The following is a 16,501-nucleotide window of genomic DNA, read 5'->3' as shown; positions in this document are numbered from 1 at the left end:
TTTTTTCTCTCTACGCCGTTTAGCGATCAGGTTAATCCTTTTATTTATTGATAGATCGGGCGATTCTGAACGTGGCAATACCAAATATGTGTAGGTATGGTTATTTTTTTATTGATTTATTTTGAATGAGGCGAAAGGGGGGTGATTTAAACTTTTATATTTTTTTTACTTTTTTCACATTTTTTAACTTTTTTTTTACTTTTACCATGCTTCAATAGCCTCCATAGGAGGCTAGAAGCTGGCACAACTCGATCACCTCTGCTACATAGCAGTGATCTGATGATCGCTGCTATGTAGCTGAATTGCAGGTGTGCTATGAGCGCCGACTACAGGATGGCGCTCACAGCTAGCCGGGTTCAGTAACCATAGAGGTCTCAAGGACCTCTATGGTTACTATGCAGAAGCATCGCTGACCCCCGATCATGTGACGGGGTCAGCGATTTACTCATTTCCGGCCGGATGGCCGGAAGCATCGGTTAAATGCCGCTGTCAGAGGTTGACAGCGGCATTAAACTAGTTAATAGCGGCAGGTGAATGGCGATTTCACCCGCCGCTATTGCGGGCACATGTTAGCTGTTCAAAACAGCTGACATGTCCTAGCTTTGATGCGGGCTCACCGCCGGAGCCCTGCATCAAAGCGGGGTATCTGACCTCGGACATACTATCCCATCCAAGGTCAGAAAGGGGTTAAATGAATTCTTCTCTGGCTGCAATGGGTATTTTGTAACATCCATGCCAGTTTTTTTTCTGGAGAACTGCAAATCTGCCAGTCTAGTACCCATACACTGTGTCCCCATGCAATGTAAAGCCCCCATCACTTCCAGAAACAGGCTGGGATCACATTCTAGGCTGAGCACTTACATCGGGTTTGCATGTAAATCCCACAATAATGTGATTCAAATGAAACCTCCAATGGAACCACCCACCATGAGGCAGATGGAGACACTTTGTACTCCGTTTGGTGTCTTCTTCGGTGGTCTCCATCTTTTTAGGCGTGCACAGATCGGTGGTCTCCCACACTTGTGAGCTAAAAAGACGCCTAAAATGATGGGACAGAACCGGAACAAAGACCAGTCCAAAGTGACACAATCTGCCTCATAAGTGAGTGGTTCTGTCAAGTTTCTATCTAAGTTGCAGTTTTGGGGAATTTACTCGGAAACCCCAATGTAGGCGCTCAGTGAAAAGCACAGGATAAATATGAGCTAAGACTTATTATGATTTTTTTTGGAGGTAGAATAAACAAATAGAGAGCAGTACAATAATATTTCTTATTTTAATTTTTGCATGGTTCACAATGTGGTATAAGTGAGCAGGTGGATTTATTCTTCAGGTTGGTGTGATTACAGTGATACCAAATTTAGATAGCTTTTTTTAGATTTTGCTGCTATCACACAGTAAAAATGTTTTTTATAAAAAGTCTTTTTTTTGTTGCCATAATCTGAGCTGTAACTTTTTAATTTTTTGGTGAGCAGAGCTGCATGAGGGTTTATTTTTTGCAGGACGAGTTGCAGTTTTTTTATACCATTTTGTGGCACATGACTTTTTTTATTGCTTTTTATTCATATATTTTCAGACAGAATGAACAAAACACAACAAATTAGTTATTGTTTTTATTTTATTCTTTTTTTTTGCACAGTTCACCATGTGGTAAAAGTGATCAAAACAATTTGTTCATTGGGTCAGTATGACTACAGCGATCCCAGATTTATATATTTTTTTTATGGTTTTCTCTTTTTACAGACTAAAATCAATATTTTAGCAAAATTAATTTGTTTTTGCAACTCCTTATTCTGAGAGCTGTAATTCTTTTATATTTTGGCCGAATGAGTTACCTTATATTAGGGCTTGCTTTTTTCAGGATGGTTTGGTGTTTTCAGTTCTACCATAATTTTTTACATATAACTTTTTGATCGCTTTTTATTCACTTTTTTTATGAGTTACTATGATGAAAAAGTGACATTTTTGGCGTGTTTTTTATTATTTTTTTTACTGAGTTCAGCAAACGGAATAAGTATTGTGGCAGTTTTATAGAGCGGGTCATTATGGACTTGGCAATATAAATTATGTGTACTCTTTTTTGTTTATTTTCGTTCTATCACAAACGCTGCGTTTTGAGTGGCTAAACAGATTTTAGAGATTTGTGTGCACTTTTTTGTGTTTTTTTTTACTTTTACATGTTTTATTTAACCTTTTCACTTTTTTACTTAGTCTCACTTTGGATATGAATAATTTTTATATTGATCACCTGTCTAATACACTGCTGTTCTCACTTATTGCTGGATCTCACAGGCCACCGTACCCTGGGATCATCACATGATCTCAGGGTACCATGGTAACCATCAGGACTGGCGATTCTCATTCTGGGGGTCGCTGGTTACTAAGGGGGTCTTGTGACAGCGGTACTTAAGGGGCTAATCGGCCCCGATGAGTCCCAAAACTGTCTGAATCCGATACCGAGAGGTGTCAGCTGTCACATAGAGCTGACACCACCGGGAATCGCTCAGCAGCGCTAGACTCTTATTCCTCAGTGCCTTTAACCCCTTTCTGCCAGCTGACGGAATAGTACGTCAGCTGGCAGATCCCCCGCTTTGAGGAGGGCTCCGGCGGTGAGCCCACCTCAAAGCCGTGACATGTCAGCTGTTTTGTACAGCTGACATGTGCGCGCAATGAGCGCGAGTGGAATCGCGATCCGCCCGCGCCCATTAACTAGTTAAATCCCGCGTCAAGCGCTGACAGCAGCATTTAACTAGCGCTCCCGGCTGCGCGGCCGGGGATGCTCGCACCACTGACCCCCGTCACATGATTGGGGGTCAGCGGTGCATTGCCATAACAACCAGAGGTCTCCTTGAGACCTCTATGGTTGTTGATGGCCGATTGCTTTGAGCGCCACCCTGTGGTCAGCGTTCAAAGCAACCCTGCATTTCTGCTACATAGAGGTGATCTGTGCTTCACCTCTATGTAGCAGAGGCGATCGTTTAGTGCATGCTTCTAGCCTCCTATGGAGGCTATTGAAGCATGCCAAATTTAAAAAAAAGGGTTTAAAAATATAAAAAAAATAAAAAAATATAAAAGTTCAAATCACCCCCCTTTCGCCCCAATCAAAATAAAACAATAAAAAAATCAAACCTACACATATTTGGTATCGCCGCATTCAGAATTGCCTGATCTATCAATAAAAACAAAGGATTAACCTGATCGCTAAATGGCGTAGTGAGAAAAAAATCAAAACGCCAAAATTACGTTTTTTTGGTGGCCGCGACATTGCATTAAAATGTAATAACGGGCGATCAAAAAAACATATCTGCACCAAACTGGTATCATTAAAAACGCCAGCTTGGCATGCAAAAAATAAGCCCTCACCCGACCCCAGATCACGAAAATTGGAGACGCTACGGGTATCGGAAAATCGTGCATTTTTTTTTTTTAGCAAACTTTGGAATTTTTTTTCACCGCTTAGATAAAAAATAACATAGACATGTTAGGTGTCTGTGAACTAGTAATGACCTGGAGAATCATAATGGCAGGTTAGTTTTAGCATTTGGTGAACCTAGCAAAAAAAACAAACAAAAAACAAGTGTGAGATTGCACTTTTTTTGCAATTTCATCACACTTGGAATTTTTTTCCCGTTTTCTGTTACAGGGCATGGTAAAACCAATGGTATTGTTCAAAAGTATATCTCATCTCGCAAACAATAAGCCCTCACATGGCCATATTGATGGAAAAATAAAAAGGTTCTGGCTCTGGGAAGGAGGGGAGCGAAAATCGAAAACGAAAAAACGGAAAAAGCTCCGGGGGTGAAGGGGTTAAAAACTGGCGCTGAGGAATAAGACCCCTTAACCACATCCATTAAATGGTGTATCAGTGGTCATTAAGGGGTAAAAGCTAGTTTTGTACATAATAAAACAATCTTATATATAGATATAGATAGATATATGTTTCAGGTCACATGCCCCTACATATAATAAACTAACACCCTTTAGTGCCTTTTGTGTGGCACTAAACGGTGTTTAGCTTTTTTTAGCTTTAAGGGAAATCAGAGATCTGAGAACTGGTCTTATGATAATTTTCATGGAGCTTATCAGGTTATTCATATTAAAAGAGGGACCAAAAAAATGATGTAGGGTCCCCCCTATGTTTAATAACCAGGAAAGGCTAAACAGACAGCTGCAGGATAATATTAATATGCTGGAAAGGGACCATGGATATTGGCCCCCTCCTAGACTAATAACACCAGCCCTCAGCCACCCCAGAAATTCTGGTGCTTAGCCTTAGCTTTTCCGACTTGCTCTTGTGCATTGGCAAGTGGGGTAATGGCTTTGGGTTTGATGTCAGTTGTGTAATGTCCATGGACTGGACATTAAGCCCTGGAGTTAGTAATGGAGAGATGTCTATTATGAAAAAACACCCCCCAACCCTCTTTTATCCATTTATTATCATTAAAAAATGAAATAATCCAAAGTGGTCCGCCGTTAATCCATCCCACATCTCACGACGATCCTAAACTCTGCTACTTCCAGATGGTGTGTTGAACGGTGACATGGGTAATGTGACTGCCCAGCCCGTCAGCTGGAAGCCACTAACAGTAGTGTGTGAATCAGGCTGCTGCGACGAGCACAGACGTCACTAAGGTCATTGCATTTCTTAGCCGATGAAAAACGTTAACCTCACCAACATCAGCTCTCACAGCATTAGAAATTCATTTTTTTTCTTTTCTTTATTTTATAATTAACTAAATGCATGTACAGCAAGCTACACATGCACTGCGCTAATTTTGTATCTCACTGACATCTTTCCATCTCTTCTATTCAGATGGGTCACGCTGTGAATTTAATATATTTGGCTGATGAAATGTCGGGTTTCCCTTGAGATGGGTGGTAAAACTTGGATGGCACATGCATGGTCTATGTGCAGTGCAATTTTTTTTTGCACCCCTTGACTTGCATTGATGAGTCTTGTCCGATATACGCAGTGACTCGTTGCATGTTGCAATTTTTTTTCTCAGTCTTATACGAGCTGAGAAAAAAATTGCAGATGAACAATGAATCAGTGAATAACATTAGTCAGAGTGCAATCCGATTTTTTATCAGTTTACACTCGTCCGATTTATACTCAAATGATTATGAGCCCTAAGGATAATTCTTTGAAGGAGTCTATAGAGTCAATAGTGATAGAGGCCAGCACTCCTCACAGATACCAGCATTCATCCACATACCCATCTGTTAAAATAGACACATTCTACTGATGCTTAGCATACTATTAAAACTATAAACTCAGAGCACTACCAAGGGAGGACATATGTATAGTGCAACCTTTGCAGCCACACAGAGACCCAAGAGTCATGTGGTCTCATTACCACCTCCTAAGCAAATGGAATTTTGTATTACCATGAGCTTCTGGATTGCAAAGGGCCCAACTACTGTTATTGCACAAGGACCCTTTTCAGTCTGTGTCCCTTAATGAGCACTACTGTTCTTTTTCTGGAGACACACAAAAGGATTTAAGGTTAAAAGACACAAAGAGTAGTCATACTTACATGTGAAAAACTCAGAAATGGGAGAGATTGCAGGAGATACAGGGCTTTTGTGTATTTACTTTCATGTGTAAAGTTCAAAAACATAAAAAGGTACCTATTTGCTTCCTCTTTCAATGTATTCTCTTATTGGCTAATACAATAGGGTTTGATTTAGAGGAGAGGATCAATGATTCTAGTAATTATTTTTCCTGTTTGATGTCTTTACAACATGAATTAGCAGGATACTATTGGGATTGGCCAGATTTAAGATTTGCTTAAAATAGAAATAATATGAATTTTAAAAACTCATATGGAAAACCTACTTTAAAGGTAACCTTTCACGTCTCAAAACTCTTATTACCTGTCAATATGAGGTTAATTGGCAGGCTAATAACATTTTAAAGCTGTGCGAAAGCAGCACTGCGATCCCTGCTGCCTGGAGGAAATTAACTTTATTCCTCCTGGCAGCCTTGGGCTTTCAGTCACAGAGGTGCAGCCGACACGGTTTCAGTCACTGCTTAGCACATAGTGATCCTCAGCTTTACCTGGTCTGCCCGGCACTGACTGACAGCCAGCTCTGTACTGATGCACTGCTATACCAGGTGTAAGTTAGTACCGTTGCAAAGATACAGCCGAGGCTCACTATGGGCTATGACCTATGAGTTATGTCTCTATGAATGAAAGCCGGAGGCTGCCGGGAGGAATAATGTTAATTTCCTCTCTGAAGCTGGGCTTTCAGTTCGGTGGCATGACAGCATTGGAACACTTTTAACCTGCAGATTATTTTCAAATCTGCAAGTTAATAACATTGTGGGATGTAACACGTTCCCTTTAAATATAATTTCAATACATGAGATTAAAGATTATATTAATAAGAGTTAACAATTAGTATTTCTAATTTGCAAAGAGTAAGATGTTTTACTGCATGCAAACAAATTGCAGAAGATTATATGTGGGTCTCTAGTATAAACGCCAAAAGATGAAATAAAAAGCAAAATAATAGTATGTCTTCCAATGAAAACTTGAATAGTGAATAAAACTGCAAACACTGACAAAGAATATTGTGTTAGAAGTTCAAATATACAAGTTGTAAACATATTCATTAGTATTTTAAGCTGCCTCTTCATAATGACAGCATGCGAGAAGTGTCGAATAAAGACGCACTTATTCATCCTAGTCATATATGAGTGTCTACTTCATGCTTTGCCTGTGCCAAGAAGAGCCATTTATTCTTTTATAATATCACACGCTGCACAAGTGTAATGAATGAAAGACTGGAAGGACAAAATCATGTTTTCCCTCTTGAATTATGAAGAGTTCTTGCTACAGAAATAAGCTAAAATATAAGCAAGTCTCAATTCAGCAGAAGATAATCTGCATTCTACATACAGTTGATTGTCTTTGAGATATTATGCATCACGTAATGTGGAAGCCCCAAATATAAATGTGTTGCTCTATTTTAGATTTATTTCAATCCAGAGTATTAGAATATTATGAAAATTATTTTAATAGCATATAAAATTACATAAAAAGACGTCAGTTAAACAGTGACATGTTAAATTTTGGGCAACCCTGGTCAAATTACCGTTATTATGAACAGTTAAGCAAATGATCTCTAAAAGGCAGAAAGTTAAAAATAACACATTTCCTTTGTATTATAGGCAAAAAATATATACAGTACAGACAAAAAGTCTCACTTCTCATTTCAAGATTTTTCTGTATTTTCATGACTATGAAAATTGTAAATTCACACTGAAGGCATTAAAACTATGAATTAACACATGTGGAATTATATACTTAACAAAAAAGTGTGAAACAACTGAAAATATGTCTTATATTCTAGGTTTTTCAAAGTAGCCACCTTTTGCTTTGATGACTGCTGTGCACACTCTTGGCATTCTCCCAGTCCCCTCATTGTATGCGTGGTCCCCCGTCCTCTCTCGTCATATGCATGGCTCCACCTTCCTCCCCCTTAATATCCGTGACTCCCCCATCATAGATGTGGCTCTCCTGGTCCCCTCATTGTATGTGTAGCTCCCCCATCCTCCCCCGTCATATGCGTTGCTCCCCGTCATACTCACCCTCCTCGGCCCGTTGCTGCATGTCCCTCATTTCCACTGTCTAAGCACGGCACTGGCAGCTCTCCTGTGTTAAGCAGTCACGTGGTATCCCTCATTAAGGCAATGAATATGCACTCCATGCCTATGGGAGTGAAGACGCATACATGTTCATTACCTTACCTCCTTTACCCCCAAGGGTGGTTTGCACTTTAATGACCGAGCCAATTTTTACAATTCTGACCACTATCACTTTATGAGGTTATAACTCTGGAACGCTTCAACAGATCCTGGTGATTCTGACATTGTTTTCTCGTGACTAGTGTTGAGCATTCCGATACCGCAAGTATCGGGTATCGGCCGATACTTGCTGTATCGGAATTCCGATACCGAGATCCGATACTTTTGTAGTATCGGGAATCGGTATCGGGATTAATATCAATGTGTAAAAGAAAGAATTAAAATACAAAATAGGGATATACTCACCTCTCCGGCGGCCCCTGGACTTTACCGCCGTAACCGGGAGCCGTTGTACCTAAGAATACGCGCTTGAAGGGCCTTAGATGACGTCACGGCGCTCTGATTGGTCCGTAGCGGTCACGTGACCGCTATGCGACCAATCACAAAGCCGTGACGTCACCTAAGGTCTTTCAAGCGCTTGAAATACCTTAGGTGACGTCACGGCTTTGTGATTGGTTGCGTAGCGGTCACGTGACCGCTACGGACCAATCAGAGCACCGTGACGTCATCTAAGGCCCTTCAAGCGCGCATTCTTAGGTACAACGGCTCCCGGTTACGGCGGTAAAGTCCAGGGCGCGTCAGAGGGTGAGTATATCCCTATTTTTTATTTTAATTCTTTCTTTTACACATTGATATGGATCCCAGGGCCTGAAGGAGAGTTTCCTCTCCTTCAGACCCTGGGAACCATACAGGATACCGTCCGATACTTGGTGTCCCATTGACTTGTATTGGTATCGGGTATCGGTATCGGATTAGATCCGATATTTTGCCGGTATCGGCCGATACTTTCCGATACCGATACTTTCAAGTATCGAACGGTATCGCTCAACACTATTCATGACATATTGTACTTCATGATAGTGGTAAAATGTCTTTGATATGACTTGCGTTTATTCATGAAAAAAATTGAAATTTGGCGAAAAGTTTGAAAATTTAGCTATTTTCAAAATTTGAATTTTCATGCTCTTAAATCACACAGATATGTCACACAAAATACATAATAAGTAACATTTTCCACATATCTACTTTGCATCAGCACAATTTTGGAACCAAATTTCTTTATTAGGGGTTAAAATTTACCAGCAATTTCTCAATTTTACAACACCATTTTTTTAGGGACCATATTACATTTGAAGTCACTTTGAGGGTCTATAAGATAGAAAATGCCCAAAAGTGACAACATTCTAAAACTGCTCCCCTCAAGGTGCTCAAAATCACATTCAAGAAGTTTATTAACCCTTCAGGTGCTTCACAGGAATTTTTGGACTGTTTAAAAAAATTAATATTTCACTTTTTTTCGCCAAAAAATTATTTCAGATCCAATTTGTTTTATTTTACCGAGAGAACAGGTGAAATTGAACCACAAATATTGTTGCACAATTTGTCCTGAGTACGTTGATACTCAATATGTGGGGGTAAACCACTGTTTGGGCGCATGGCAGAGCTTGGAAGGGAAGGAGCGCCGTTTGACTTTTCAGTGCTAAATTGGCTATAATTGAGATCGGACGCCATGTCGGGTTTGGAGAGCCCCTGATGTGCCTAAAACAGTGGAAACCCCCCACAAATGACACCATTTTGGAACGTAGACCCCCTATAGAACTTACTTAGTTGTGTGGTGAGCACTTTTAACCCCCAAGTGCTTCATAGAAGTTTATAACGTAGAGCCATAAAAATAAAAAATCATATTTTTTTCACAAAAATGATTTTTCGCCCCCAATTTTTTATTTTCCCAAGGGTAACAGGAGAAATTGGACTCCAAAAGTTGTTGTGCAAATTTTCCTGAATACGCTGATACCCCATATGTAGGGGGAAACCACCGTTTGGGCCAGAGGCGTAGCTTGGGTTTTGGTTCAGGGGGGCGAAACCTCGGAGTGGGCCCCTAACCAGGTAACCTTGATTGCAACTGGGTGACGCACCCTAATAGTGGAGGAGAACCTCAGCAGATGACCACGCTTTTACTGAAGATAATCTCTATTTCAAGACCAGCATAGATATTACCGCCAGTGGTAAATACCAGCCTTACATAACATATAAGAGATCACTGCACAGTTACAGATAATGACTTACTGCTGACGTCCTTTCTGATGGAATCGTTCACTTTTCACGTCTTTTCCATCTGGCCCAGACTGATATGGCAACTTATTCCAGCAATGACTCACCTGCAGAGAATACAACAAAGACACATTTCACATCTCATATTCCAACCCCATCGCCATCTATTCCCAACCTGCACAAACTCCTCATCCTGCTGATACCCCAATACTGAGCCGCTGCTGGCCTATGTGACCCTATTACTGCACCTGAAACCCCAATACTGAGCTGCTGGCACCGTATGTGTCCCTATTACTGTACCTGATACCCCAATACTGAGCCGCTGCTGCCGTATGTGTCCCGATTACTGCACCTGCTGTGTGATTCTCTGTGCCCTCTAAATTCTAAAGCACCCCTCTATAATATAGTAATGCTGGGTGAAAGTGCCCTAGAAAACAGTGCCCACATTTTGCCCCCTAGAAAGTAATATTGACCTGTGTGCCCCTTTAATAGTCACAGTAACCTGAGTTCCCCTATAACAATAAGTGCCCACTTTACATTTAATAATGTTTAGAGTTTCCCTCCCTGCACTGCTCCCTATACACAGTATGATGCTCTTATACATACCATGATGCCTCCTCACTGTAATGCACCCCCACACAGTATACTACTATACTAGTAGCCCCCAAACTGTTTGATGGCTCCAGCGCTGTATGATGGCCCCTTCACTGTAATCTCCACACTGTACGATGTCCCACTAGATGGCCTCCATTTAGTACAATACACCAGATAGTCCTCAATATAGTATAATGCACTGGCAGACTCTGTAGTATAAGGCAGTACCCCCATAGGCAGACCCTGTAATATAAGACAGCACCCCATAGGCAGATCCTGAAGTATGCACTTCCTGAGAGAAGTTATGTCGCTTATCCATGTTATGTAAATAAAAGCTTATAACCTGACATTAAATTCATCCATTGGTTGTATAAATTATTCTTTTGAAAGCTGAAACCCTCCGAAAAGTGGTTTAGGTTAAGAAAATAAATTGGCATCAATGCAGAAATATTGATCAGTTAATTGACACAGAATGGTCAGATTTTGGCAAGACAAAAGTTTTGTCGCCCACAGAAAGTAATGTGATATTCAAACAATTAATTAACTTAAAATACAAATATATGTTGCATAACATTGGAGAATGAAGTTGTGGTGCTATTAGAGTCATATTTAACATTTTTTGTGACTTCCATGAGCTTGAAGGACTGCATCCATGCGGTTCAACAATGATTCATACAATTTATTAATGAAGTCATCATGAATAGCAAAGAATGCAGTCTTACTTGCCTCCCAAAGTTCATCTAGATTCTTTGGTTTTGTCTTCCAAGCTTCCTCTTTCATCCTACCCCAAACATGCTCAATGATGTTCATGTCTGGTGACTGGGCTGGTCAGTCCTTGAGCACCTTTATCTTTTTTGCCTAGAGGAACTTTGTTGTAGAGATGGATGTATGAGATGGAGCACCATCCTGCTGCAGAATTTGACCCCTTTTATCATTTGGAATATGAGGTAGCTAATATTTCTTGATATTTTAGGCTATTGATATTGCCTTCCACCTTGCAAATGTTTTGCACACCGCCATACTGAATGTAACCCAGACCATGATCTTTCCACCACCAAATGTAACTGTTTTCTGGGTGTATTTTGGATCCATATGGGCTCCTGTAGGTCTCCTGCAGAATTTGCGGTGGCTGTGGTAAAATTCTACTGAAGATTCAGAAGAGAAATCCACCTTCTGACACTTTTCCAGCATCGATCTGTTTAGCAGGCTGTGGGACTTTGCAATTGCCACATGGTTTTTTATTTGTCTTTTGCTTAGTGCTGGCTTCTGGGCACTGATTTGACCATGGAGACCATTTCAAGACAGAATCCTATAAACTGTTCTAGATGACACAGGGACTTGAGGTGACCAGGCTTGTTGGAGCTCTGCTGCAGTGGAAGAGGGGCTTGCTTTGGATTTTCTAACCAACAAACGTTCCTCCTGAGCAGTTGTCTTGCGGGGTCTGCCGGACCTGGGCTTGTCAAACACATCTCCAGTCTCTTCAAATCTTTTTTTTAATTCTTTTTACTTGACGCTGAGACACATTAAAGTGCCAGTGACCTCTGCAGTGGATCTGGTCTTCAGCCTCTTGATAATCCTGGCTTTGGTCACTGGGTGGATTTTTGGCATGTTGTCAGAGCTCAAGTTGCAGTTCAAGGTCTGGGGTGCTGGGTTTCTTTTTATACACACACACATTAATTAACCCATCATTTACAGAGCACAGGTGACGATGTAACCTAGGATTGGGTGCATTATATGACCAGGCGATAAAACTTTTGTCTTGCCAAAATCTTACCATTCTGTGTCCATTAACTGATCAATATTTCTGCATTGATGCCAATTTATTTTGTTAACCTAAACCACATTTCGGAGGGTTTCAGCTTTCAAAAGAATAATTCATACAACCAATGGATAAATTTAACGTCAGGTTATAAGCTTTTATTTACATAACATGGATAAGTGACATAACTTCTGTCAGTGAGTGTAAGGCAGCACCGCATAGGCAGACCACAGCACCCCTTAGACAGACCCTGTAATAAATGACAGCAACCCAGAGGCAGACCCTGTGTTGGGGCTAGCAGAAAGCACCAAGTATAGGAAGGAAACAAGGTGCGTTCGCAGCCCGGGGTCCACCGTGCAAAGATATCTGCTGCAAAGTAATTGGCGGCAATATATGGTGGTATAAGCAAACTCTGTTAACTTCACAGAATCGCAAAGATATGAAAACGCTATACCTTGTTAACCTCACAGAGGATCACAGCTACCTAACTGAGCAAAGCAAAGAGTGGTCATGCAGTCAGCATAGCACACAAACAACTCCTCACCAGAGGTGCCGGTATTCTAGGGGCTTATTTCAGCCTGGCCCTGAATCCAAGCATACAAAACTCCTCACCGGAGGTGCCGGTATTCTAGGGGCTTATTTCAGCCAACCCTAACCACATGCAGACATGACCACCAAGTAGCAAAGCTCATAACACAGGTTGATACTAGCGCATGGCCGTGCGGCCATGCGAACCTTTCATAGCTGCAGCAGACTAGGACCTTCCTAGTGGTCCAATGGGAGCTGCTACAGGGCCTGAGCATGTGACCCCCGACTTCCAAAGCCTGCTCGCCGCTGGCCAGTGCAGGCTACAACAGCAGAGCCTGTAAAGGCAGCAGTAACCCTTTGCACAATATCAGACTGAGTGAGACGCTGGGACCGACGTCTCCGCTGAGCAGGCTCCACTGTGGCTGATGTAAAATTGGAGACTGCAGCAGACATGGTTCGACATTCCCCCTCTGCAGTGGCGGGAACTTGACTCCTAACACCCTGTAGTATAAGACAGCACCCCATAGGCAGATCCTGTAGCACAAGGCAGCACCCCATAGGCAGACCCTGTAGCACAAGGCAGCACCCCCATAGGCAGATCCTGCAGTATAAGGAAGTACCCCTTAGGCAGACCCTGTAGTATAAGGCAGCACCCCCATAGGCAAATCCTGTAGAATAAGACAGCACCCCATAGGCATACCCTGTATTATAAGGCAGCACCCCATAGGCAGACCCTGTAGCACAAGGCTGCACTCCATAGGCAAACCCTGTAATATAAGACAGCACCCCAGAGGCAGATCTTGTCATATCAGGCAGCACCCCCATAGGCAGATCCTGTAGTATAAGGCATCACCCCATAGGCAGACCCTGTAGTATAAGGCAGAACCCCCATAGGCAGATCCTGTAGTATAAGGCAGCACCCCCATAGGCAGATCATGTAGTATAAAGCAGCACCCCCATAGGCAGACACTGTAATATAAGGCAGCAACCCATAGGCAGACCCTGTAATATAAGGCAGCACCCCCATAGGCAGATCCTGTAGTATAAGGCAGCATCTCCAAAAGCAGATCCTGTAGTATAAGACAGTACCCCTACAGGCAGACCCTGTATGTATAAGACAGTACATCCATAGGCAGATCCTGTAGTATAAGACAGTACCCCCATATGCAGACCCTGTAGTATAAGGCAGCCCCATAAAAAACAATAAATAAATACTCACCTCTCTTGCTCCTTGTTCCAGTGGTGCTCTGAGCTAACACTCATCTCCTGACAGCGGGTGCCTGGTGGTGATGTCACTTCACCCACTGTCAGTGTCAGCATCGGTGATGTCAGGCGCTGACAGGGGGTTATTGGAGAAGGAGCGCACTCAATGCCGATACAGCTGACCTTGCGATGACAGGTGGAGGGCCCATTGCTGACACCGGGACCCCCACCTGCTCAGGAGCCCCATAGCAGCCAGGCAGCAGAGCAGGGAGATTGATTCTCCCTGCTCTGCTGCAGAATGTAACTGTATAGGCATGCTGCACGTGCCGATAAAGTTACAGCAGCTTAGCTCCTGGTGGGCCCCTTCTGAGCGCTGGGCCCGGGGCGCTTGCACCCTTTGCCCCCAGTAGCTATGCTACTGGTTTGGGTGCATGGCAGAGCTTGGAAAGGAAGGAGCGTCATTTTGGAATGTGGATTTTGATGGAATGGTCTGTGGGCGTCACATTGTATTTGCAGAGCCCCTGATGTACCTAAACAGTAGAAAGCCCCCACAATTGACCCCATATTGGAAACTAGACCACCCAAGCAACTTATCTAGATGTGTAATTCAAGGGTAACAGGTGACATTGGACCCTAAAAGTTGTTGTCCAATTTATCCTGAGTATGCTGATACCCCATATGTGGGGGTAAACCACTGTTTGGGAGCATGGCAGAGCTCAGAAGGGAAGAAGCACTGTTTCACTTTTTCAATGCAGAATTGGCTGGAAATGATATTGGACACCATGTCAAGTTTGGAGAGCCCCTGATGTGCCTAAACAGTGGAAACCTCCCAATTCTAACTCCAACCCTTACCCCAACACACCCCTAACCCTAATCTCAACCCTAGCCACAACCATACCTCCAACACACCCCTAAACCTAATCCCAACCCTAACCACAATCCTAACCCCAACACACCCCTAACCCCAACACACCCCTAACCCTAATCCCAACCATAACCCTAACCACACCCCTAACACTGATACACCCGTTACCCTAATCCCAACTCTAACCCTAATTCCAGCTGTAAACGTATTCCAAACTCTAACGCCAACTCTGGCTCCAACCCTAACATTAACACAACCCAAACCCTAACTTTAGTCCCAACCCTAAGCCTAACTTTAGCCCCTACCATAACCCTAACTTTAGCCCCATCCCTAAGCCTAACCCTAATGGGAAAATGGAAATAAATACATTTATTATCTTATTATTTTTCCCTAACTAAGGGGGTGATAAAAGGGAGTTTGATTTACTATTTATGTAATGTCATGTCATGTGGGGTCTTGAGGTTTTTTGCAGGACGAGTTACCGTTTTTATTGGTACCATTTCCAGGCACATGACATTTTTTTATCGCTTTTTATTACGATTTTTGGGAGGCAAAATGAACAAAAACCAGCAATTCCTGAATTTCTTTTGGGTGGGGCGTTTACACCATTCCACGTGTGGTAAAATTGATACGGCAGTTTTATTCTTCGAGTCAGTACGATTACAGCGATACCTTATTTATATCTTTTCTTATGTTTTGACGCTTTTTTACAATAAAAACTATTTTATATAAATAATAATTGTTTTTGCATCGCTTTATTCTGCGAGTTGTAACTTTTTAATTTTTTTGCTGATGACGCTGTATGGTGGCTCGTTTTTTGCTGGACAAGATGACGTTTTCAGCGGTACCATGTTTATTTATATCTGTCTTTTTGATCGCGTGTTATTCCACTTTTTGTTTAGCGGTATGATTATAAAGCATTGTTTCTTTGCCTTGGTTTTTTTTAAGGGGTTCACTAAAGGGGTTAACTAGTGGGATAGTTTTATAGGTCGGGTCATTACGGACACAGCGACACTAAGTATGTGTACTTTTATTGTTTTCTTTTTATTTACTTACAGAAATGTATTTTTTGGAAAAATATTTATTTATTTATTTTCTTTATTTAGGAATTTTAAAAAATATATTATTACACATGTTATTTTTTTTTTTTTTTACTTTTTTGCTTTGTCCCATGGTGGGACATTACTATATACAGCGATCTGACAGGCAGTGAAGGAGGCTTCTCGGTCCTGCTCTCAGCAGGTACTGACAAGCCATCTCCCTGCAGGACCCGGAAGGACCCAGCGGCCATCTTGGATCTGTGGGACTACAGGGAGGAGATCCTAGGAACAACGCGATCACATTGCGTTGTTCTGAGGGTTTCAGGGAAGCACGCAGGGAGCCCCTTCCCTGCGCGATGCTTCCCTATGCCACCGGACTGCTGCAATATTTTTTGATCGCAGTGTTCTGGGGTTTAAAGTGCCGGGAGCAGTCCATGACCGCTCCTGGCACATAGTGCCTGGTGTCGGCTGTGATAGTCAGCTGACACCCGGCCACGATCGGCCATGCTCCCCCTGCGTATTATCCCCGCGGATGATCGTGTAAACTATACTATCCCATCGTTGGTCATATGGGTCCAGGTCACCTCGATGGGATAGTACGTTGGATGTCAGAAAGGGGTTATCATTTTTAAAAACCGCTTGGCCTGGTA

The sequence above is a fragment of the Ranitomeya variabilis genome, chromosome 5, assembly GCF_051348905.1.
Source record: "Ranitomeya variabilis isolate aRanVar5 chromosome 5, aRanVar5.hap1, whole genome shotgun sequence".
Lineage (NCBI taxonomy): Eukaryota > Metazoa > Chordata > Amphibia > Anura > Dendrobatidae > Ranitomeya > Ranitomeya variabilis.
Note: the sequence above shows the minus strand (reverse complement) of the source record.